Consider the following 23,112-nt stretch of genomic DNA (forward strand, 5'->3'; position numbering starts at 1 on the left):
TGGTGGTTATATCCAAAGATATAGTTATTTTTAGAACCAACAGGCATAAAAATATACTTTGCTAGATATGAGAACTCTCATGTAATTACTTTGCAAGGAAGCAATAAAGTTGGTGAGCACAATAGGTACAGGAGTTGCTGAAGGCAACTCAAATCTAGACACACTTTAGCATTGAGCTCAATGGATTGTTACCATAAAAGTACAGTTGATTACAGTACGGATTACTTTAGTAGTTCCAGGACTAGATCCTAGATGTAGTCCTGGGGTCCAAGCTGAAACCAGATTAGCAAAAACGTTTTAGTTACTGTGGTGAATTTTCATGAATATAAAGCTGTTTTAAAAGTTCACACTTAGAAACTTTTCAATGACAATCTGGCAATGTTATTCAATAGGAGAAAATTCAGGTTGCAGGTAAAGTATGATCGCGTTACTTATGTAATCCAGTACTGGGCTTCTAGGGCCAGCGCTGGGGTCTGGACTTAAAACAGGTAGGTAATTACGTTTCAGTATTTCGTACGATTTTTAAAGAATATTTTAAGTTTTCAAAAGTAGGCGCTTAGAAGAAATCTCATTGAAAATCAGACAATGGGTTCCGTGGAGAAAATACAGATTACTAGTAAACCCGGTAAGGATTACTTTTGCGGGTCAGTACTGGGCTGCAAGGTACAGTACTGGCTCCTCGCCTGCTTGCAGGTGAGTACTTCGGAATTCGGACTTCGGCTGATTTTATATGAATATTTGCAGTTTTCAAAACTTCACACTTAAAAAAATTTTGAGTCAAAATGGGTCAATGTTATACAATGGCAGGTAAGTGAGTTACCGGTTTCCAGGTGAGTACTTGGCTGGTGAAGTTAAGGTTCCGGGTGTAGAATCAGGGGTCCCCCAGGGTCAGGTAAGTACAGTTGGTTCCGCCCCAGCAGCGCAGGGCCGGCCGGGTGCAGAGGTAGGTAGGCACAATGATATCCAATGAAGGAAAGGGGGCCTTCGGTTGGTGGCTGCTGGCTAGCAGGCCACACGGCTGTGGGAGCTGGGCTCTTGGTCACTTGCTCAGGGCAAGGGGGGAAGTAGAATAGGACAAAGGTGGCACAGCCAGCGGCACTCGGGCGGCTGTGTGCAGGGTGCTCTTGAGCCGTCGGGCGCTCAATGTTATCCAATGGGAAAGGTCAAAAAAGAACAAAGGCTGCAGCCTCGGGGACGGAGACTCTCCAGGGGCGACCAGCACTTTGAGAGGTAAGTTGGGATCTTGGAGCACAGGTAGGTACCCCATAGGGAAGCACAGGGGGCTGTAGGGAGCTGGGTGCAGGGGTGTCTTTTGGTGTCGGAAAAGCTTACCCTCGGCTGGTCGCGGTTGCAGTGGCCCCTGGTTCTGAGTCTGCAGGCGTCGGCAGGTTCGTCGAGGAGGGTCTTTGGGCACTGGACTTCGGGTCCCAGTCGCCGGGGGGACGTCCACGTGGTCTTGGTTCGGTTTGGCCCGGCCCGGGCTCGGCGGGTGCAGAGTGGGCTGGTCTGGAGCTTCCTGGTTGGCACCAGGTGGGTTGTAGTCCCAGTCTTTCAGAGGGTCATGGCAGGCAGGTCCTCCTGGTGTCTCAAGGTTGCTGTCCGCAGGAAGCGCCAGGATTAGGCAGGAGCAAGTTCCATGATCGACAGGCCGGTAGGCTGGGGCCAAGTCAGTTGTTGTCGTCCTGTTGTTAGTAGCTGTTCGGCGGGTCTTCTTCTTGTTGATCTTCTTTCTTCTTTTCGTATCGGGATCTGAGGAAGGAAGGTTCAGGGAGCCCCTAAATACTGAAAAAAAATGTTTCTCAGTTTAGGAGTAGTAAAGTTAGGAGTCCTAACTTTACTACTCCTAAACTGAGAAAAATCCTAACTTTAAGACTTTCGGTATTCACAGAAGGCATGTAGGAGTCCTAAAGTTAGGACTCCTAACTTCTGTGACTACCAAAATGAGTAAGTGCCTTCTGTGAATACCAAAATGAGTAAGTGCCTTCTGTGAATACCAAAATGGTAGTAAGTTTAGGATTTTGTCTTAAGTTAGTTCTTTGAATCGGGCCCATTGTGAACATCTGTAGGGTACACAGGATGAAAGTTTTGTTCTGAAAATACGCACCGCGTGTAGAAGAAAAGCAACGCGAAGCACCACAGGTGACAGCACTGACGAGCAGCACAGACTAGCAGTAAGGTCTCGAGCAGGCTGTGCAATAGCTCTCAAATGTCACAAGTCTATGAGTGAGTAGCTCATCCAGGGCAAGTTTACTTGCATTCTAGAACATATGCAACAGATGTTTAACATCTAAGTGTGATAGCTGCCCAGATAAAGTCCTTTGGCTTTATTACTCTATTGACCATTAGCTAGCATACACACCAGCACTTTCCAAATCTGTTTATCCAGGGTCTTTGAGTGAATGAGAGAGAGCTGCTTGCCGTGCAACTTTATTAAAACTGAGATAATCATTTTGGGTCACAAGGAGAATTAGTTCCCGAATTATTGGCCGGAATCACTACCTCCCCCGCCTCAGTCCTTCAAGGTGGCTAGAAATCAGGGAGTAAAATTTGACTGGTGTCTATCTTTACGGCTTCAAGAGATGTTAGTTGTCGGCACACATGCGTAGCGTTGCTTCGAAAAGTTATTGGACATTTTACCATTGGATTCACACACAACAGTAGTCTATGCCTTAAATACTTCGAGGCTGAACTATGCTAATGTGGATTGTTATGGCATATTTGCATATACTTCACAAGGTGTGTATCTCAGCTATGATTACAAGGGAAAGTAGGATATACCTGTATCAATTCTTTCTAAGATGCAGTAGCATAACAGTTGATGCCACTTAGACCCCAGTCTCTTGTTTTTAGTGCTGGAGTGGCTTTCCAGGTTTGAGGGAAGGCAGTCTGAGTGAGGGTGCTGTACAAAATGAATGAGTGACTTATCCGGAGCTTAATTTCATCTCAGCACAGGCACATTTTTACCACCACTAGCACTTATGACAGTCTGTCACATGGTGGCACTGTTTGTCTACTTTGGAGACCAGCACAACAACAGTTGTTTATTAATTAAATGTGCATTGAAATGACTGTACCTGCCACCAAAGTCATTCTTATAGGTTTGGGGGCCTAGAATAGTCAGAACGGTCATACTTGTACAAGTGTGATGGTTAGTACTTTTGTTGTTACTGTGATTGGCAGAACTGACAGAGGCAATGGGCGGTGCAACCAGAAGTGGCCCCCTGAAGAGAGCTGTTCAACTTATTTTTTTTACAAAGTAAGCACTGGGCTTATCCATGATTCTCATATGTGCACCCATTCCTGCGTCTATTCCATGAACCAGCAGGCAAATGGGGAACATCATCCCACGGGCCAACCTTGCCATCCCACCCAAGTGGATTCACTCACACACCTGCCAACTTGGGGAACGCTCTCACATTGTGAGGAGGGGATGGGGCCCCATGCTGAGAAGTACCTAAAAGGCACTTTTGAACTCCATTTCGCCCCCAAGCCTCCTCACCCCACAAAAAACGTCCTGACGCTGGTGTCCACGTCCTGGGGTGTTTTCACACCCCTAATGTACGTCAGCTGTTCAAAGCCTAGGAATACGAGTTGGAAAACCACAATTTACAGTAGTTTTAAGCTGGTTAACCCCGCCACCGTGACATCGGTTCATCACCAGGTGATGGGAGCCGATATCATGTGTCACACAGCCGCACTGTGTGAGTTGGCAGGTATGTACTCATATGACCTGGTGCTGGACCAAGTCCGGTCAACCTGGCTGCCACGGCTAAATACACACAGGTGTATGCAACAGGCAGGCCTGGCTACAGGGATATTTATTTGGGTGGGCCAAAAGTATATTCGGGTGGGCCACTGCTGGTCCGATTTATTGCTTATATATCTCGCCAGGCCTGCTTCTGGGCCCACCTTTCTCTCCTTAGTCTAACAAGGCACAATAAAACGCACTATTTTCCAAGACTCTTTCTAAATATTATCACTCTCAAAAAGTGCTTTTCTTCCATGTAATGTCCCTTTGATGGGAAGAGGATGTTTCTTGGCTGGGAGTATCAAGCAAGTGACACTACTCAGGCTCCCTCTGTGTGCGGCTTCAGAGAGAAACCCTCTTCATTACTACCTCCACTTGACCCCTGACTTTGCAGCGCCCTCCCTTACCGGCTTGATTATCGACTTTTCTACCACCCCTCTCCATTATACCTTATCTCACAGCTGACCTTGGGCCCAAGCCCCATTTCAGCCACCATTCAGTTCCACTTTCATTATTCCCAGTAAAAAAAAAGTAAAATCTCCTTGAAACTTGAAGTATTGAATATAGGGGTAAATGTAATTAGCATGCATGTTGAAGTATGCTCCACAGTTGTCCTAATTGGCCGGCTTTAGTGCTAGTGCAAAATGTTTTTTGACCTCTTTTTAACCTCTTTCTCAGTAGATAACTCAACTACCACCCCCTGGCACATTGCCCTTCATCTCTCCGTAGCCACTCCCCCTCAAGGCCTCCTCCTCCTCCTCAGACTCCCTAACTACCACCCTCCACCTGTGCCCCTCATCTCTCTGTAGTTCCCCCACCCCATCACCACCTCCTTGCCTTCCCTCACTGCCACCCTCTACTAGTGCCCCTCATTTCTCCATAGCCCCTCCACCCCATGACCTCCTCTTCAGATTTCCTCACTGCCACCCTCCACCAGTGCCCCTCATCTCTCTGTAGTTCCCCCCACCCCATGACCCCCTCATCGGATTCCCTAACTGCCACCCCCATGAGTGCCCCTCATTTCTCTCTAGCTGCTTACCCCATGACCTCCTCCTCAGATTCCCTCATTGCTCCCTCCACCAGTGCCCCTCATCTCTCTGTAGTTCCCTCCACCCCATGACCTCCTCCTCTGCTTCCCTCACTGCCACCCTCCGCTAGTGACCCTCATTTCTCCAAAGCCCCCCCACACCATGACCTCCTCCTTAGATTCCCTCACTGCTCCCTCCACCAGCGCCCCATATCTCTCCATAGTTCCCCCAACCTGTGACCTCCTCCTCAGACTCCCTCACTGCCACCGTCCACTAGTGCCCCTCATCTCTCTGTAGTTCCCTCCCACCCCATAACCTCCTCCTCGGCTTCCCTCACTGCCGTCCTCCACTAGTGCCCCTCATTTCTCCATAGCCCCCACACCCCATGACCTCCTCCTCAGATTTCCTCACTGCCACCCTCCACCAGTGCCCCTCATCTCACTGTAGTTCCCCCCACCCCATGACCTCCTAAAATTCCCTCACTGCCACCCTCCACCAGCGCCCCTCATCTCTCTGTAGTTCCCCCCAACCTGTGACCTCCTCCTCGGACTCCCTCACTGCCACCTTCCACCAGTGCCCCTCAACTGACTGTAGTTCTCCTCCACCCCGTGACCTCCTCCTCAGATTCCCTCACTGCAACCCTCCACCATAGCCCCACATCTCTCCGTAGCCCCCCACCCATGACCTCCTTCTCGATTCCCTCCCTACCTCCCTACACCAGTGCCCCTCATCTCTCTGTAGTTCCCCCCACCCCATGACCCCCTCATCGGATTCCCTAACTGCCACCCCTCACCAGTGCCCCTCATTTCTCTCTAGCCCCCCACCCCATGACCTCCTCCTCAGATTCCCTCACTGCTCCCTCCACCAGAGCCCCTCATCTCTCTGTAGTCCCCCCCACCCCATGACCACCTCCTCGGATTTCCTCACTGCCACCCTCCACCAGCGCCGCTCATCTCTCTGTAGTGCCCTCCACCCCATGACCTCCTCCTCAGCTTCCCTCACTGCCACCCTCCGCTAGTGCCCATCATTTCTCCAAAGCCCCCCCAAACCATGACCTCCTCCTTAGATTCCCTCACTGCTCCCTCCACCAGCGCCCCTCATCTCTCCATAGTTTCCCCCAACCTGTGACCTCCTCCTCAAACTCCCTCACTGCCACCGTCCACTAGTGCCCCTCATCTCTCTGTAGTTCCCTCCCACCCCATAACCTCCTCCTCGGCTTCCCTCACTGCAATCCTCCACTAGTGCCCCTCATTTCTCCATAGCCCCCACACCCCATGACCTCCTCCTCAGATTTCCTCACTGCCACCCTCCACCAGTGCCCCTCATCTCACTGTAGTTCCCCCACCCCATGACCTCCGCAAATTCCCTCACTGCCACCCTCCACCAGCGCCCCTCAGCTCTCTGTAGTTCCCCCCAACCTGTGACCTCCTCCTCGGACTCCCTCACTGCCACCCTCCACCAGTGCCCCTCAACTGACTGTAGTTCTCCTCCACCCCATGACCTCCTCCTCAGATTCCCTCACTGCAACCCTCCACCATCGCCCCACATCTCTCCGTAGCCCCCCACCCATGACCTCCTTCTCGATTCCCTCACTACCACCCTACACCAGTGCCCCTCATCTCGCTGTTGCCCCTCTCTCATATCCATTCCATTTGTTGTACATCGCTACTCATATGAGTGTAGGGTGTCACAGTACTTTACATAACAGAACACATTATACAGAGACAATAAATCAGTCTACGGGGAATGTCACATAAGCCAATGAGGATTACAAGGTGTAGAAAGCACGTCACCCACACTGGTGGGCAGTATATTTTACGAAGGTTTGGATTAAAGAAGCATAAACTCAGGATTTAAAGAGTACATCAGTGGTTGGGTGTTGGCTTTACTGATAAAAAGGTATATCTGCCCAAACAAACTCTTTTTAGTAACATTAAAATGTTTAAAGACTGGAGAAGTTCTAACTATATCACAACACAAAAAAGCGAAGTTTGTATGTAGCTCTTTGATGGCAGTTCATAGGTCACTGTCCTACGTTAGGATAGTAACTTCTGAACTGCAAGTAACACAAGGATATATGTGACAGAGGTAGTAACCAACTGAGCTATTCCCATAAAATTCACTTTGTCTGCATTTAAAAACTACCAACAGACAAATGGTTGCTCTGCAGCAGGATCGTAAATCATCAGTTATCTGAACAGTTTTTATTGTTGTTGTACATCGATGGCAGATTTACTGCGAGGGCCAAGGTGATGCAGCAAGGATTCGCACGTTACACGACTTGCTTGAATTCATGAACCTCGCATAATGTAATATCATAATCAACCTGTTTTGTTTATTAACATTGCACTTTTACACTACACGCGGGTGTCCCAATGATGCTTGCCTATGTGTTTACTAATCCAGCACAACCTCAACATCATCTCCTACGCCGACGACACCCAGCTGATCCTCTCCCTTACCAATGACCCCGCCACCGCCAGAGCCAACCTTCACGAAGGGATGAAAGAGGTGGCCGAATGGATGAAGAACAGCCGCCTGAAACTGAACTCGGACAAGACGGAAGTCCTCATCCTGGGATCCTCATCTGCCGCTTGGGACGACTACTGGTGGCCCCCCGCCCTAGGCAGCGCACCCAAACCAACAGACCACGCACGCAACTTGGGCTTCATCCTGGACTCCTCCCTCTCCATGACCAGACAAGTCAACGCCGTCTCCTCGTCGTGCTTCAACATCCTGCGAATGCTACGTAAGATCTTCCGGTGGTTCCCCACCGAGACCAGGAAGACGGTCACCCAGGCCCTCGTCACCAGCCGTCTGGACTACGGCAACACCCTCTACGCCGGAACCACCGCCAAACTCCAGAAGAGACTCCAGCGGATCCAGAACGCCTCAGCACGACTCATCCTGGACATCCCCCGTCGCAGCCACATCTCCGGACACCTGAGAGACCTGCACTGGCTCCCGGTGAACAAGAGAATCACCTTCCGTCTCCTCACCCACGCACACAAAGCCCTACACAGCCAAGGCCCAGGATACCTCAACAGCCGCCTCAACTTCTACGCTCCCAAACGCCAGCTTCGATCGACCAGCCACGCCCTCGCCGCCGTCCCCCGCATCCGAAGAGCCACCACAGGGGGACGGTCCTTCTCCTACCTCGCCGCCAAGACATGGAACTCCCTCCCCACCCACCTCCCCCTGACCCAGGACAACCTCGCCTTCAGGAAGCAACTCAAGACCTGGCTGTTCGAGCAGTAGCGGATCCCCCTCCCCCAGCGCCTTGAGACCCTCTGGGTGAGTAGTGCGCTATATAAATGCGATGATTGATTGATTGATTGATCCTAACTACGCTTGCAGCTAAAATGGTCGCTGCTATGCGGGATTCTAGTCTGCGCATGCGTCGGTCATACCCATGTGATGTGACGCACTCGCAGTTCTGGAGGGATTTTTTTCGCTCATGCGCAGTACTGCTAAAAATGGCCGCTTTGTTCTAACATGCTCTTCGCTTGCTACCGCTGCTTTTGCTCAGCTGTTTTGTTCTGCTTAACTCCTAATGCTATAGATATTATAAAGTAAGGGGTGTAGAGAAACCAATCATGGTATACAGTGTCTTCATTTTTTTTGTGTTTCTAAATTGTTTTCGCTTACTTTTCATGTATCAACCCTTGTGGGCCTGGGAGCGGTGAGCCACTCCATCTTTGAAGCCCGTGTAGTACTAACCACGTGATGAAGGAGAAACGAATCACGCAGTAGTGGAACTTAGCCAGCTGGCTGCCGAAGCTAAGAGGCTCCTGGGAAGCTGACCTGTGCCCCAGCGAGAAGGCTCGAAGTCATACCTGCTTTTGAAACATTGTAATTGTTGTACTCTGTACGCTATTGTGCTCCGAATTTTATGCCATGGGAACTGGAATGTAAGGGGTGGGTTCGAAAACTGAATATTAATTCTGGGAAAGTTTAAATTATAGGAGGTGTCATGACCTAACCGCCTCTCTTGTCCAATCCGAAGTTGGGGATCCTTTCACTTGCAACATTGGAGGGTGGTCCACTGACCCGAAAAACAGTATAACTGGCCTAGGTTTAGCTAGAGAAATTGTCCGACTTGTCCGAATAGCCGACCTGTCACTGACCCTACGAACTCTATAGGTGATTGATACAGTGAGCTGCGGAGCACTCTGTCCGTTATTTCCACAAACTTAGTCTGGGGTGGAGAAACCTTTAAGTGCTGGCGAAGCACTTTGCTGGGAGATTCAAGAACCCGATCGGGTTTATTGGCAGATTCCTTGCAGAGAGGGCGTAGCGCAGGCGTTGCATCCGAAGCTGCAGGTGTTGGTCGTACCCTTTCGTGAGCCCAGTCCTGATCCAAATCCTGGGGTGATCCTGTCCTGACTGTCCATGAGCTGTACCTGCTCGCCTACTGGCATTCCAAGTCCTTGAGGGTCCTTTCCCAACTGACCTGTGGCCCGGGTTAGTCCTCATTCTGTCCTAGGTAAATATAACTATATGTGGGTGTTTGTCTATCTAAATCTTTTTCTCCTTTTCCTTAATAAAGCAATCTTGCCTATGTGAATTATCTCTGACATTTTGACTCTCACGAAAGTATTTTTCTAGCTTGTTCCTTATCTTACCTTTACCCTTATTCAAACATTGAACTGTTTTGCATATCTAGTATGTTCCACTGTTACCCTTCCTATAGAAAATAACGCATCCTGGGAGTATTGTTTCTTATAAATCGTGTAGTATACTCAAATCAGCATTTTAGTAGAATGTTCCCTTTCTTTACCCGCCTTTAGTAACATTGAGAAGGTCGCTTTACTATACTAGCGTGTTCCTTATTTCCCTTCCCTTATATTTTCTATTCTCAAATGCGTCTTACCTTGATTCATAGCTACACTGTATTTCTAATATTAGTTATTGATAGTCTGATCTGTGTAAATCTCATTCTCATGGCATATGAAAACGAAATGTAATAAGATAAAGGTTTTTGAAACTTCTTGCGTGTGTGGTTATTACAAAGTATAACAAAAAAATAAGTGTATATGGTATTGGTGTTTATCTGCTTGAATCTCAATTCAGCTCCTGATTCATGGTGATCATAGGTACCTGTTCTCGAGGATTGGTAAGTCAGGTACACGGAAATAAATAGAAAGGAAGAACTCGAATTACTGATAGCGGTGTGTAGGATACCTGATTTTATGAAATAAGAAATACAACACGTTATGGGCCTAGTAGTGTATATTTGGTAAATTAAGAATCGGGTGACCTGCGCGCTCTATCAAAGGCTCATGTTTGGGTGGGCCTGGCCCACCCGGCCCACCCACTAGAACCGGTCCTGGCAACAGGCGCCTCAACATGTTAAATCTTGACCTGTTGTGGGCTGTGAATAACAGGGATGGCTTTAATGTTGCATTGTTCTACTTGTACGTTGTTTCCTAGCGCTTATATGGGTAGCGTCTATGCTCACATGGTAAACCACAGCCTGAGTCATTTACTCAGCCCCTCTGCCTCCACTGATTATTAAATCCACCATCCCTGCATATGGGTTGGAGCAGTAAAGTTTTCCAATGTAATTACCATATGCACCATGTGACCCAGGGCTTTAAGTAGGCCGGGTCCTGCCAGTGCTCAGCACCAGCAGTTCTAAATAGCAGGTCCTGGACGTGTCCCCCAGGGTTAAAAAAATCTTAATTCTGCAGCAGTACCACCCTTTATTTACTACCTTTGAGGTAACTGCAGAGAGATTCGGAATAGTTCTTTTACAGTCTCATCATAGAACTGAAACATTTTCAATAGTCTATACAACAAAGCCATATTGTTGAATATTTATCGTTAACAACTAACACAACAGCGTAATCGCGCGGAGAAGTAAAGTAGCAGCCCCCACACCATAAACACACACCAGCCCCGGCGCAAACTCCCCGGAAGATAACCTAGACACCTGATGCATGCGCCCTCTGTGATTTGTTGTCTCACTTTTTGTTTTGAATTATGTTCCTAACTGCTACAATGCGGTTCAACTGTTATAAAAAGTATTGTAAAGCGCTCTGATATCCTTCGCGCTATGTAAAACTTTATAAATAAATAACTAAATAAACAACCACTGGCAAATCCAACAGCACTGACTTGTTGTAGATTTGGTGTTACTTGTTGTATTATATATTTGTATTCATCAATGACCGAAGCAGTGGCACACTATGCTAAGCACAATTTTTTTGCATGCATACTTTTAAGCCACGCCCTTAATCACACCGACCACGACCCTTTCAGAAATCGCCTAGGTTTTTTCGTTCCATTTAAAGCCCCGCTGTGACCATTAAGAGCCTGCGCATGCTAAAGTCATAAACGAGGCATTATATATCCAGCGTTCTCTCTAGGCGCCCGCGACGCACTCATGTTCGCACTCCACTTCAAGAAGGCTACGTAACTCGCGCATGCGCGCACAGCTCCTACAGTGGGCGGAGCCTGTGCAAAATGTACGTTGGAGCCCGTCACGCGCAGCCCATGAACCCCTCTCCGGCGCTAGTCTCTTACCCGCTGCCGCTCTTCAGCGATCTCTCTCTCAGTGAAGGACGACCGGACCATGGGCTCGCGCACCGGCTCACTGGACACGCCTACACCGTCACTCCAACCAGTCACAGAGAAGGCGTTTCCTTCAGCTCGGCAGTGATTGGTGGGTTCAGAATCTCTCCTGTGCACGGTTTACACAGATGTGAGCTTCGGCTGTTTTGGTCTGCAGACATGTTATGGATAATACTTGTTAATTATTTATTTATTTATTTAATGCATTTTTTATAAAGTGCAGACTTTACCCGAAGGCGTCAGAGCACTGTACCTATGTGCCTCTTGGAGTATAGCCATTCTTATCCCTTCCCTATGTATATAGAGATAAGATAACTATAATCACCAGTCTCTTGTTTGTGTGACATTACATTTTGTCCATTTGCAATTTTTTTATGTAACACATGTAATCCTAAGTCCTTATGTTTTGCAACTTGTTCTTATGTAAAGCACTCTGACAACTTCGGGTAAAGTTCGCGCTACATAAAATCGCATTAAATAAATAAAAATTAAAAAAACAGTTACGTTTCATGAGAGAACTGTTGCAGGAATATAACAAACAAAAATAGCATGCTATAGAGTCGAAGCAACGCAGGCAAAAGGCACACAATCTCAAGCACAGCATGAACAGACTGTACAAGCAAAAGTAAATGTAAATGTGTAAATGTATTGGCATTTATATAGCGCACTACTTACCCGTAGGGTCCCAAGGCGCTTCGACCGCTGCGAAACCCTTCCTGGCTTCCCTGAGAGATGGTCCCTTAATGGGTATCTCCAGGGTGATACCAGGCATCCCCGGCGGTCTGGTGGGGCCGTTAGTGAAGATGAGGCAAGCTAATGCCCAGAGTTGCCGAGTGTGATCGCTGATCAGAGTGGGCACCGAGGCGAGAGAATTATCGAGTCCGCTGACCCTGGTCCAGAAACCTGCCGCGCCGGGAATCGAACCCTGGTCCCGGGCCGTCCTCTGCTCTCGGGTCTGCCGCCTCTTACCAGTGAGCCACACTACTTCACAAAAGTAAGAATAAATACGACAAATTTTACAATGACTAAACAACTTCCTGGCGAATAATAGCAGTCCATAGAATCAAAACAACACAGGCAAAAGGAACACAATTTCAAACGCAGCAAGCACAGGATGTACAAGCAAAATTATAAACATATGTGACAAATTTACAATGACTAAAGAACTTCCTGGCGGGGTCTGAGAAGGAGGGAATTAGTTCTGAAAGTGTCTTTGGAATAAAAGAGATTTGAGGTCCGCTTTGAAGATCTGGATGGAGGTGATGGCACGGAGCGAAGGAGGAAGCGAGTTCCAGGTTCTCACCGCATTACCTGAGAACGATTGTGCCACCAATTTTTCTCTTTTGAAGGAGGGGGGTTTAAGAAGGAACTTTTCCGCATTCCGAGAAGGTCTTGAGTCTCCAGACAGTTTGAGTTTATTCGCCAGATAGCGAGGGGAGGAAGAGTGTAAAGCTTTGTGGGTGATGCACGCTGTTTTGTAGATAGCTCTAGCCTCGATGGGAAGCCATCGGAGAGAAGACAGGATAGGAGTGATGTGGTCACTTCGTTTGGACCCTGAAATGAAGCGAGCTGCTGAATGGAGGACGGATTTGAGGGGGGAGAGGTGAGATTTGGGAAGGCCAGTCAGAAGAGAATTACAATAGTCAAGTCTAGAGAGAATTAGCGATTGGACCAAGGTTTTTAGGTCATTCTCCGGGAAGAACCGACAAATCTCCCATAAAAGTTGCAGTTGATAACGTGCGCTCTTGGCCATGGAGTGGATGTGTGAGATTAGGTTGAGTCTTTTGTCAAGTATGACACCAAAGGATTTAGCGCAGTCCACAATGATGGGTTTACTGTTGAGTAGATTTGATTGATCCATCCAGGCTTAAACAGGAGGCGGAGAGAGAGAGCTAGATATGAGGAGGAATTCCGTTTTGGAGGGATTGATAATAAGTTGGTGAACTAGCATCCAGTTGTGAATAGTGTTGAGAGTAGAGCTGAGTAGTGAGAGATCATGAGGGGAAGACACCTTGAGGTAGATTTGGGTGTCATCCGCATAGAGATGGTAGAGGATTCCAGATTTGCTTAGAAGGTTCCCTAATGTCTCCAGATAGAGATTGAACAGAGTGGGAGCAAGGATAGAACCTTGAGGGACGCCTTGACCAACCGCCAGTGGAGACGAGAGACTATTTGCAATCTTGATCATTTGGGATCTGTCTGAGAGGAAAGAGGCAAGCCATTTGAGTACTGTGCCTTCCACGCCCATTCTCTGTTGAAGAACGTTAAGGAGGGTGTTGTGATTAACAGTGTCAAAAGCTGCAGAGAGATCAAGAAGAATCAGAAGGCACAATTCCCCCGAATCGAGAATATACAGCGCATCATCGATCACTTGCAGCAGGGTTGTTTCAGTGCTGCAGTTTTGAATAAAGCCCGACTGGAACATGTCGAGGAGATTATTGTCCATTATGTGTTGGGAGAGTTGTTTTGCAACACATTTTTCCGTGATCTTTGAAAGAAAAGGGAGATTGGTGATGGGGCGGAAGTTATTGAGGTCATTTGCATCTGCAGAGGTTTTTTTTAGAAGGGGGGTAACCTGTCCTGTTTTGAGGACAATTGGGAGGGATCCTTAACTGAGGAATAGATTGACTAGCCTGGTTCAGTAGGAGAGAGTGTTAGTATAGAAATCAATGGTGATGCCACTGGGAATGGGGTCAGAGGAATGGTTGGAGGGTTTGATTTCGCTGATGCATTTGAGGAGATCAACCTCTGAGATGGCGGCAAAGTTCTGCCAAGTGACTAAGGATTTTCGCTCCTCGATGGGGTTGGGGTGGGTAACCTGTTCCACCAGAGATTTTACCTTTTGGTCGAAGAATATAGCGAACTCAGTTGCTTTCTTTGATGCATCCTCAGGTTTGATGGTCTGGGGAGATCAATTTGGGTTTTTGATGAGGTCAAAAAGTTTTTTGGGTCTGTTTTTAGCTGAATCGAGGAGGGATCTGAAATGTGATGTTTTTTCCTGAAAGATGTGTTTGTGGTATATGGATCTTGCTAAACGTAAAAGAGAGAGGTTGGGGGTGGATGGAGATTGTCTCCAGTGCTTCTCCAAGATTCTAAGGTTTTTCCTTTCATCATAGAGAGCTTTGTTGAACCAAGGAGCTGATAGGGTGGGTCTTTTCCTTTTGCTTTGGAGTGGAGCAACCTTGTCGATTTCGACTGCGAGGATTGAGAGGCAAAGAGGAGGGAGATCGTTGACATCCGTATTGGGGTCTAGACTAGGAAGAGACTGCATAGCAGATTCACATAGAGTCTCAAGATCAATGGTTTTTGTGTTGCGGAACCACGTAGAGGCTCTTTTGGGTTGGCCGAGAGTTCAAATGTGAGAGAAGTGAAAACAGAAGGGAATTAGGAAATGGTCAGACCAGTCAACACGGATGGGTGAAGCAGTGGTAATCTGGTGTGATTTGGAATTCACAAGGTCCAGAATTGAGCACTTGGCATGTGTAATTTCCGAGCAGTGTTATGCAAGATCGTTAGCGGAAAGAAAGGTTGCAAGCTTGTTGGCAGCCGAGTCTTCCAAAGAGCCCCAGTGGAGATTGAAATCACCTAGGAAGATCTGCTTGTTGCTCTGGGAATATTGGTCACTAATGAAGTCGATTAATTCCTCCATGAAGGAAGAGCAATTACCAGGCGGTGGTAGATGGTATGGAACCTGAAGGGTGAGCCATGATGAACTTGGAATTCTAGGGAGAGACATTCAAAGGTGCGAAAGAGGGTAGTGGGATAGGCTTTGATTTGGAGAGTGTTTCTGAAGATAATCGCAACACCTCCCCCGATCTGGCCTGGTCTGTCGTTTCTGAGAATGGAGTAATCAGTAGGTAACAAAAGATCAAATGAAGTGCGAGAGGAGTCATTAAACCAGGTCTCAGTGAGAAAGAGCATGTCGAGATTGTGGTGAGTGATGGTGTCGGAGATTTCCAGTTTGTGTTTGGTTGCAGATGCAGATCTGCAGTATGGAGCATACAGTGTAGCTCTGACGCAACTATTTTGGTGATGTGAGTGTCTGGACTTATAAGGGAGAAAGGGATTAGATTCTTGAATGAGGGTGCCCCTTGAGGGGGAGGCTGGTAAATTTTGACCGAAGAGATGGTCTGAATGGCAAATTGAGTAGAGTTGTTAGGAGAGGCGAGTGTAGGAGAAATGACATTGATGGTCTTGTAGGTGGCCAATAGGTTGGTAATGTCTGTGGAGGATAGATTGTGGTTGGCTCTATTGGGGCGCAGGAGCAGGGAACTCCTCTGGAGGTTGTTCGGGAGGGGGATATCTTAGCACATAGGAGTGAAATGGACGCTTCAAGCAGGGAAATGGACGAGATGAGAGAATCAAGTTTAGTTTCCAGGGAGAGGTGGGCTGAGCACGGAGTAAAGGGTGGCTCAATGGTTAAGGGAGAGGGTGGACTAGGCGAAGGAGGACAGGAGGAAGTGGGGGACCGGGGATAGTGTTGGGGTGCGAGGGTGGAAGGTAGGGGAGGAATTGAAGTAGGCAAAGAAGGGCAGTGGGTTGTGGGGGGTCTGGGAGGAGATATTTGATGAAAGGGTCTGAGGGAGGAAAGAAGGAGGTAGAAAGGAGTGAATGGAGTTACTGAGATATTTTTACTGGTGTTGAGCAGAGGTGAAGAATAGAGAGGAGAAAGTTGAGAAGTAGAAATGGCTGGCTTGAGGAGGAGGGGGGAGGGAGTGGGGTAATGGGAAGGCCATGGATATGGTGAGGTGAGAGGAGAAGGGGTTGAGCAGGGAGAGGAGGGAGGGAGGTGAAAGGGAGGCCACACAAGTGGGGAGAAGAGAGGGGGTGCAGGCCGGGTACCATGGGCAATTAAAGGTGAATGTAAGGTTAAAGGCACCAGGCAGAGTAGGGGGTTGAGCAAAATGAAAGTTGTGGGAGTAGTGAGGGGCTTAGCAGTCAAAGGGAGGGAAGAGGGAGGAATTACCAAGAGGGGAAACTGGGTTGTGAATCATAGGGGGTAATGTAAGAAGAGGAGAGAACGGGGGTGAGATCAGTGGGAGGGAAGATGATGGGAATACCAATAGGGGAGGCAGGGATGTGCCAATGTTAACATTCCAAGCTGGGCTACAAATTCGTGACCACTCCTTTCGCAAATTCTCCTATTTTATAGCGCTTAACACCCAAGACGAATAGTGATGTAGTAAACTTTGTAAAATGTAACAAAAGGATAGTCAGTACTCATAATTAGGCAGATAAATAGCACAACGGGTACTTCCACTTAATCTTAAAATGAATACTAGTATGCAAAATAGCTTAGAAATTAATATAAGTACATATAATCTCTAGAAAAAACAGTAAACGTGTCTTAATTAGTGAAAGCACTTCGAACGAGTCTGAGAACGATTACAAGGCCATGTCTTTCCATTCTAAAGAAAGGGTGTACCTTATTCTCAGCTTCAACGCTGGGTTGGATATACCTATACGGGTTCTTGGGCAACGGTTCGGGTTAAAAGGTTGACCTAGTCCTCTTTTGACGTTGCCCGCAGCACCTGGCAGTGTTACTTCATGTCTCTGCTACTTTTTTGCACTGTGTATGGAGCCCCTAGAAGAACGTACTCGTAGAAACCATGCATTAACAGTAATCACCATAGGAGGGAGAAATCATAAGCTTGCTCTCAATGCTGATGACGTCCAGATAGCTCTGACTCACCCCCCTCCAATCCTTGCCCCCTCTAATGAAGGAATTGGAGGCTTTTAGGAATGCTTCTGGGTTTAAAGTCAATTTCTAGACATCTCAGATCCTCAATTTAGTGGTCCCAAAGGCTGACCAGTGTACCTGCAGGCACCTCTTCCCATTCTCTCTTGGACCAAGCAGGGGGTATCTTACTTAGGCCTCCACACTTACTCCACGCCACCTCAAACTGCAGAAAGCAATTGCGGCACTCCTCTGTCGAAAGCGCAATTTGCTATACAGACTTGGAGGGTTTATGCCCTCTCCTGGCTCGGATGCGTGGCAGCCATCAACATGACCCAGATGCCTAAGATTTTATATGCTATGCACACATTGCCTCTGCAGCCCCCACCACACCTCTTGAACAAATTACAACATCTTATAGAAGACTTCATTTGGGCGTGTTGGGAAGCACGTATAGCCAATATTTAATAGCAAGCTTCGATACATAGGGGAATGGACTAGCTCCTCCGTTGGAGAAGTACTTGTGCTTCAGCAACCAGGCAATCGCTTGCATCCATCTTTGGAAGGTTCTTTGACTGCCCAAACATCGAAGATCACCTCAGATGTACATTTTGTCTGTTCTTAGAGCTACAATGGGGACCTGGGAAGGGGTGCAGATCCCGAAAAGATCTCCACTCGCATATCCCTCCAAACGCCAATTATTGGCAATTCAGCCTTTCCTCTAGCTTGTCAGGACTCCAGCTTGATAAAATGGCAACAAGCCAACTGCAAACGAATAGGCAACTTCTTCGATTTCACTGAACCATTGGTCTTGCTCCAGCATCACTGCGATATCCATCCGCATCCGCCACCGGGTCATTCAGCCTGTAATCCACCCCCCACGCTAGCTGACCCTTATTTCCATTTCAGAAATGGCTTCTTGCTAGAAATACAGACAAACACCTTCTCTCTGATATCTATGCCTTTCTCAATGCTTCACAGGAGTCCGTCAATTCCGCTGTACAACTGCGCTGGGAAAAGGATTGCGTATGCCCCTTTACACCCAAGGAATGGTTAGACATTCACAAGTGAGCCCACGCTTCTGCATGTAGTGCTTCAGGCAAGGAAACTGTTAAAATCAGTAATAATCCACAAGTCCTGTCCAGGGTCGAAGAAGATCTTTATTCCAATCAAGCACAAACCACGGAAATCAGCCTTACACTACAGCTCTCCTGCTTCAACTGTCACTTTAGAACCCTTACATGTGGTCATTCCAAGATGTATTAGTTGGAATCACCACCTTCTAAGCCAATACAACATATATTCCTCCCCAAAATAAATTGCTTGTAAACAACAGTAACTTGAAACTAATAATAATAAAAAATATATAGCACAAGCAACTGCGAAATATGCTAAAGAAAACCTAGTTCAACATACCTTTACATAAGAAACAGCAGAACATCTAGTTACAAAAGTTCTCAAAAATAGATAATCGTAAAAATATTGACTGATAAAAGCATAAGATTTCACCAACCAAGATGTGCTCTGTACATCTCCACTGTTCAGTTTGACAACATTTTTCATAACTTTCTCAATTAAAAAAGTACACATGTAGTTTGATTCGCCTTTCGTTACAAATCCCGGTTTCCTAGCCGGAACTTCCTCCCCAACATCTCATACTTCATCCTTGGTGCAATTTCTCAGATTATAAGAACGCTTGTTGTTCCCCTAATACTTTTTCCTGAGCCACCACCCGTTCTTTTAAAGCTCACTCAACTCCTCACCTCGCACCTGCTCCATCTTTTGCCCTTTCCTACACAACCACCCTGGGTTCAATCTCCTATTGCCAATGGGACCTCTCATCTAGAAAAACAGCGATTTGAATGTGAATGTACTAGGTGTATTCCGGTGGGCCTACCACGCCTCATTCAGAACCTCAGCCAAAGGTCTTCTTGTCATAACCGCTGTCTACACACAGGATTTGACTACACCATTCATTTGCTCCGCAAGACCATTGGCCTACGGAGAATGCAGCGCCGTCTTCAGGTGTGTAGTGGGCAGACTACTCAAAAACTCCTTTATCTCGTGAGATATTAACAGAACACCATTATCAGTTATGAGCTCTTGTGGAATAACTTCACAAAGGAATTCCTCCTTCAAAAAGTTGATCACCACCTTGGTGTCAATGGAGCTCACACACTTCATCACAACCAACTTAGACATGTAATCTTCCATAAAAATCACATAACGTTAATTGTGAAGCAAAAGATGGAATGGACCAGCAAAGTCCAAACCCTTATTTTTTTTTTTCCACGGTTCAATGGGAACCTCTATCGGAGATAATGGAGTCTTCAAGATGATTTTTCCTTTATCAATTCGCACACATGCATCACACTATTTGACAACACACTCAACCTGCCTATCCAATCCAGGCCATCAACACCACATTCTCACCCTGGATTTAGTGAGGTTCCTTCTCAAGTAGCCCTTATGTGCAAGACTATTTTACTTGTAACTGCCATAGATACAATCAACCAGTTGTGCCAGTACAACACTCCTCCAGCCCAGCTGAGTTCATGCCTCACATTCCAATACCTTCTCAATTCCTCAGAGAGAGCTTTATAACAGGGCCAGCCCTTGACAATGAACTCCTTGAGCTCTTTTGCAACATCATCTCCCTCTCTCGCAGCTTCCCACTCGCTCTCCTGCAGTGCACTCTCATAAATCCAACTGCGCTGGCCAGATTGGTCAACCTCCACTCCCAACTCTCCATCTACTGGTTGCTGAAATAAGCAATCCACAACCACATTTTTTGAACCAAGAATGTACTCCACCTGGAAATTAAACTCGCTTAGACCCTCCATTCACCTTTTGAATCAAGGAGTCAGCTCATCATTCTTTCTGGTGAAAAACACATGAACCAATGGCCTGTGGTCAGACCGAACAGTAAACAGCATTCCCCACAGATAAAACTTAAAGTGCCTAATTGCCCACGCACACACCAAGGCCTTCCTCTCTATCACAGAGCACAGTGCTGGGAGGCCTCAGGGTAGCCATGCGCTATACAAATTCAAATTATTCATTTATTCACAGAGTACTTCTCTTCTGCACCCCTTAGCGCTAGTTAACGCAGATGCCACCACACTATCCACCCCACCACCTCTCTGGGAGAGCACCACACTCAAACCTTTAAGACTTGCATCAGTGGTCAATATGGTTCTCTTTGTAGTATCAACATGCCCTAAAGTAGGCAACACACTAATGTGTTTTTTTTATAAATTCAAAAGCTCTATCACCGTCATCAGACCATTCAAACTTGGCCACCTTCTTCAACAACATCCTGATGGGCTGAGCCAAAACAGAGAAATTGGGTATGAATTTGGAATAGATCTCGGCCAAACCAAGGAAAGACCTCACTTGAACCTTGTCCCCCAGTGCCGATGGCCTAACAGTATAATCAACCAGTTCTGTATTAGACTTGATTCCCTCTGCCAATATTGTGTGACCCAAATAAGAAACAGAGGTGGCTTTGAACTTACACTTTTCTTTTTCAAACGTCAAACCCACTCAAGCTAACCTCCTTAACACTTCCATTAAGATTCTATCATGTTCCTCACAATCCTTCCCGTATATCAGGATATCATCCTGGAAGAAGAGCGTATTGTTGACTCCCTCCAGCGCCTTCTTCATAATCCTCTGGAAGCATGCCAACGCCAAGCCAAAAAGCATCCTCACGAGACGATAAGCTCACAGGGGTTTTACACAGGAGGTTAAGTGCCTAGACTCATCGTGTAATTTCACCTGATGATAGGCAGATGGAAGATCCACCACGCTAAAAAACTTCACCTCACCTAGCATGGTCTGTGCTTCAGAAATATTTGGAAGCAGCTGGCGATCAACCTATATATGTTTGTTAAGATCGTGAAGATCAACACGCATACAAATGTGTTTCCCTCCATCATTAGGCGCCAGAACAACCGGAGCAAGCCACTCAGAAGATTCAGTCTCCTCAATTATCCCAACTTTCATCAATCTGTCAATTTCTAGTTTCAAAGGCTAAAGCATAGCATTAGGGACCTTCTTCACTTTATGAACACATGGAACTGCGTTCTCCTTCACAACAGGGGCTTTTCCTTAATTAGGGTGTGGGGGCTTTGCCCTGCCATATTTGTGTCCCCCCGTAGCCCCTGTATTAAATATAAGTATATGTGCAATAAAAATACATTTAAATAGCCGTGACAGCAGCTGTTTTCAGAAATGCCGCGGCCCTGTCGCATACAGTTCCTAAATCTTTAGTGGGAAGGGCAGTGCATGCTGGCCTGCGGGGGTGGTGCTTCAAACTAACTGACAGCATTAGACTCTAGACATGGCCACTCGCGCTCAACTGGGTCCTGACCCAAGTCCACAATCTGTGCGCATGTCAAGTTGTCCGCCTGCTTTTCTGTGGCCAATCTGACATGCTCACTAGCCCCCTCTCTCCACCAGCACAATTAGGGAACCGGTGGAAATCATAGCCATAGCCCCCGGCCTTCTAATGAGTGCTGAATGCACCTGCCCAAGCCAATCCTGGTGCTGCTCTCATGGATCTGCATCTGGATTGGCTCTGGTGCAGTGGCCCTTCATGAGTTAGTGCGGGGGAAGCATGACCAATCACTGCATGGCTTTATCATGAAGCCATACTGTGACTGGCCATTTCTGCTCTTGCATTGTCTTCCCACTTCGTGGCATTGCCATCAGTAACGGCATTGCACACGAGGGAGCGCTGCAGACAGACCTCTCGTCAACTGGAAGTGTCCGACTCCTGACCCGGGCCCAGGCGAAATTAGGAGCACACGCCAAGTCAGAGAAGTGTCTGGCCACAATATAAAATAAAAGGTAGAATCTGTTTTGTTTTTGGTTATGTTTTCTATTTATGTGTTTCTATGGTATGCCACTGTCACCAGTGTCCATTATGCAGCTGTTGGCTAAGCTGTTAGTTCTTAAGAGCGCTAACTATGAATTGTGTGTATAAATTACAAGCAGGGGAACCAGGTTCAAGTCTCGGCATCAGCTCAATCTCCTGGGATCCTGGGCCATTCACCTTAACTAAATCTCTCTGTGCCTAAAAACAAATGCATGTGCTTTTGTCTAACCTAACTGGTGCTCATGTAAAGCACTCTTAATACCTTCTTACGCCCTTGCATGAAAGTGGCTTTTTTTCTTACTACTACTCAGTAGGGTACGCAGTGCTGGCCATGGCTCAGGCACACTGCAGAAACTATTTAAATGCAATGAATGTCTGGAGTTTCCCTTGGATAAAGTGTGCCTGAAGGTATTTTTATTTCTTTACAGAGCTAACAGTAAAAAAAAGTGCTTTGTTTGCCATTGTGAAGAGCAGCAATCTTGCCTCGCCGTAAATCTAAAGGGTAGTGTAAACTCCAGTGTTTTCAAGCTCCTGCAGTTATGGGGCATGACCAACTCTCTTTTTTCTTTGTTATCACTATACATTTGCTCCATAGCTGGGGTGAGTACAGGGCCCTATCTTGATGGAAATGGGAATGTGCAGATGTGTAAAAAGCCTCAGGCCCCCATGGATTTGGACTTTATTTATGGAAAGTTAAACAATGCAAATTTGGCTGCATGTGGCACTTTTTTACAAGGCCTATGAAGGAGCCAGCGTTGATTCTCCCCCCAATTCTCAAAATCTTTTTTTGATAAACAATTTTATTGATTTTAAACACAATAAAAAGACCATCAATGTGAGTAGGCGGGTTGCCAAGTAGTATAATTATAGGTTGGTCAATCCCATGCCCCTGTCAAAGGGTGGGATCCGGCAGCAATCTAAAGCTATACGGGATCGTCGGCCACCCCAGAGAAATGTAGTGGCTAGGCTGACTAGATCTCTGAACCAGGCCCGTGGGAAGCAGAAGGGGGTATTCTGAATGACATAGAGGAATCTAGGGAGGATCATCATTTTAAATAGGGTGACCCTACCCAGGGGATGCTGCGGCAGCTTCTGCTATTTGCAGAGGTCCTCCTTAGCTCATTGCGCCAGCGGGGTTATGTTGAGGGACCAGGCGAAATCTGGAAGTAATGCAATCCAAATCCCCAAATATTTAAAAGAC

The 23,112-nt window shown here is 47.0% G+C and overlaps 1 protein-coding gene across 1 annotated transcript in view; it reads right to left on the minus strand.

Moving 5' to 3' along the window:
• OPLAH (5-oxoprolinase, ATP-hydrolysing) overlaps positions 1-11,375 on the minus strand; it is a 294,072-nt gene extending 282,697 nt beyond the window's left edge. Inside the window, exon 1 of the mRNA XM_086966421.1 lies at positions 11,305-11,375. The gene's annotated coding sequence lies outside the window, so the exon portion shown is untranslated. The remainder of the gene's footprint in view (positions 1-11,304) is intronic.
• Between the last annotated feature and the right edge of the window lie 11,737 nt (positions 11,376-23,112).

This window comes from Lissotriton vulgaris, chromosome 4_1 (genome assembly GCF_964263255.1).
Source record: "Lissotriton vulgaris chromosome 4_1, aLisVul1.2, whole genome shotgun sequence".
NCBI classification, from domain to species: Eukaryota; Metazoa; Chordata; class Amphibia; order Caudata; family Salamandridae; genus Lissotriton; species Lissotriton vulgaris.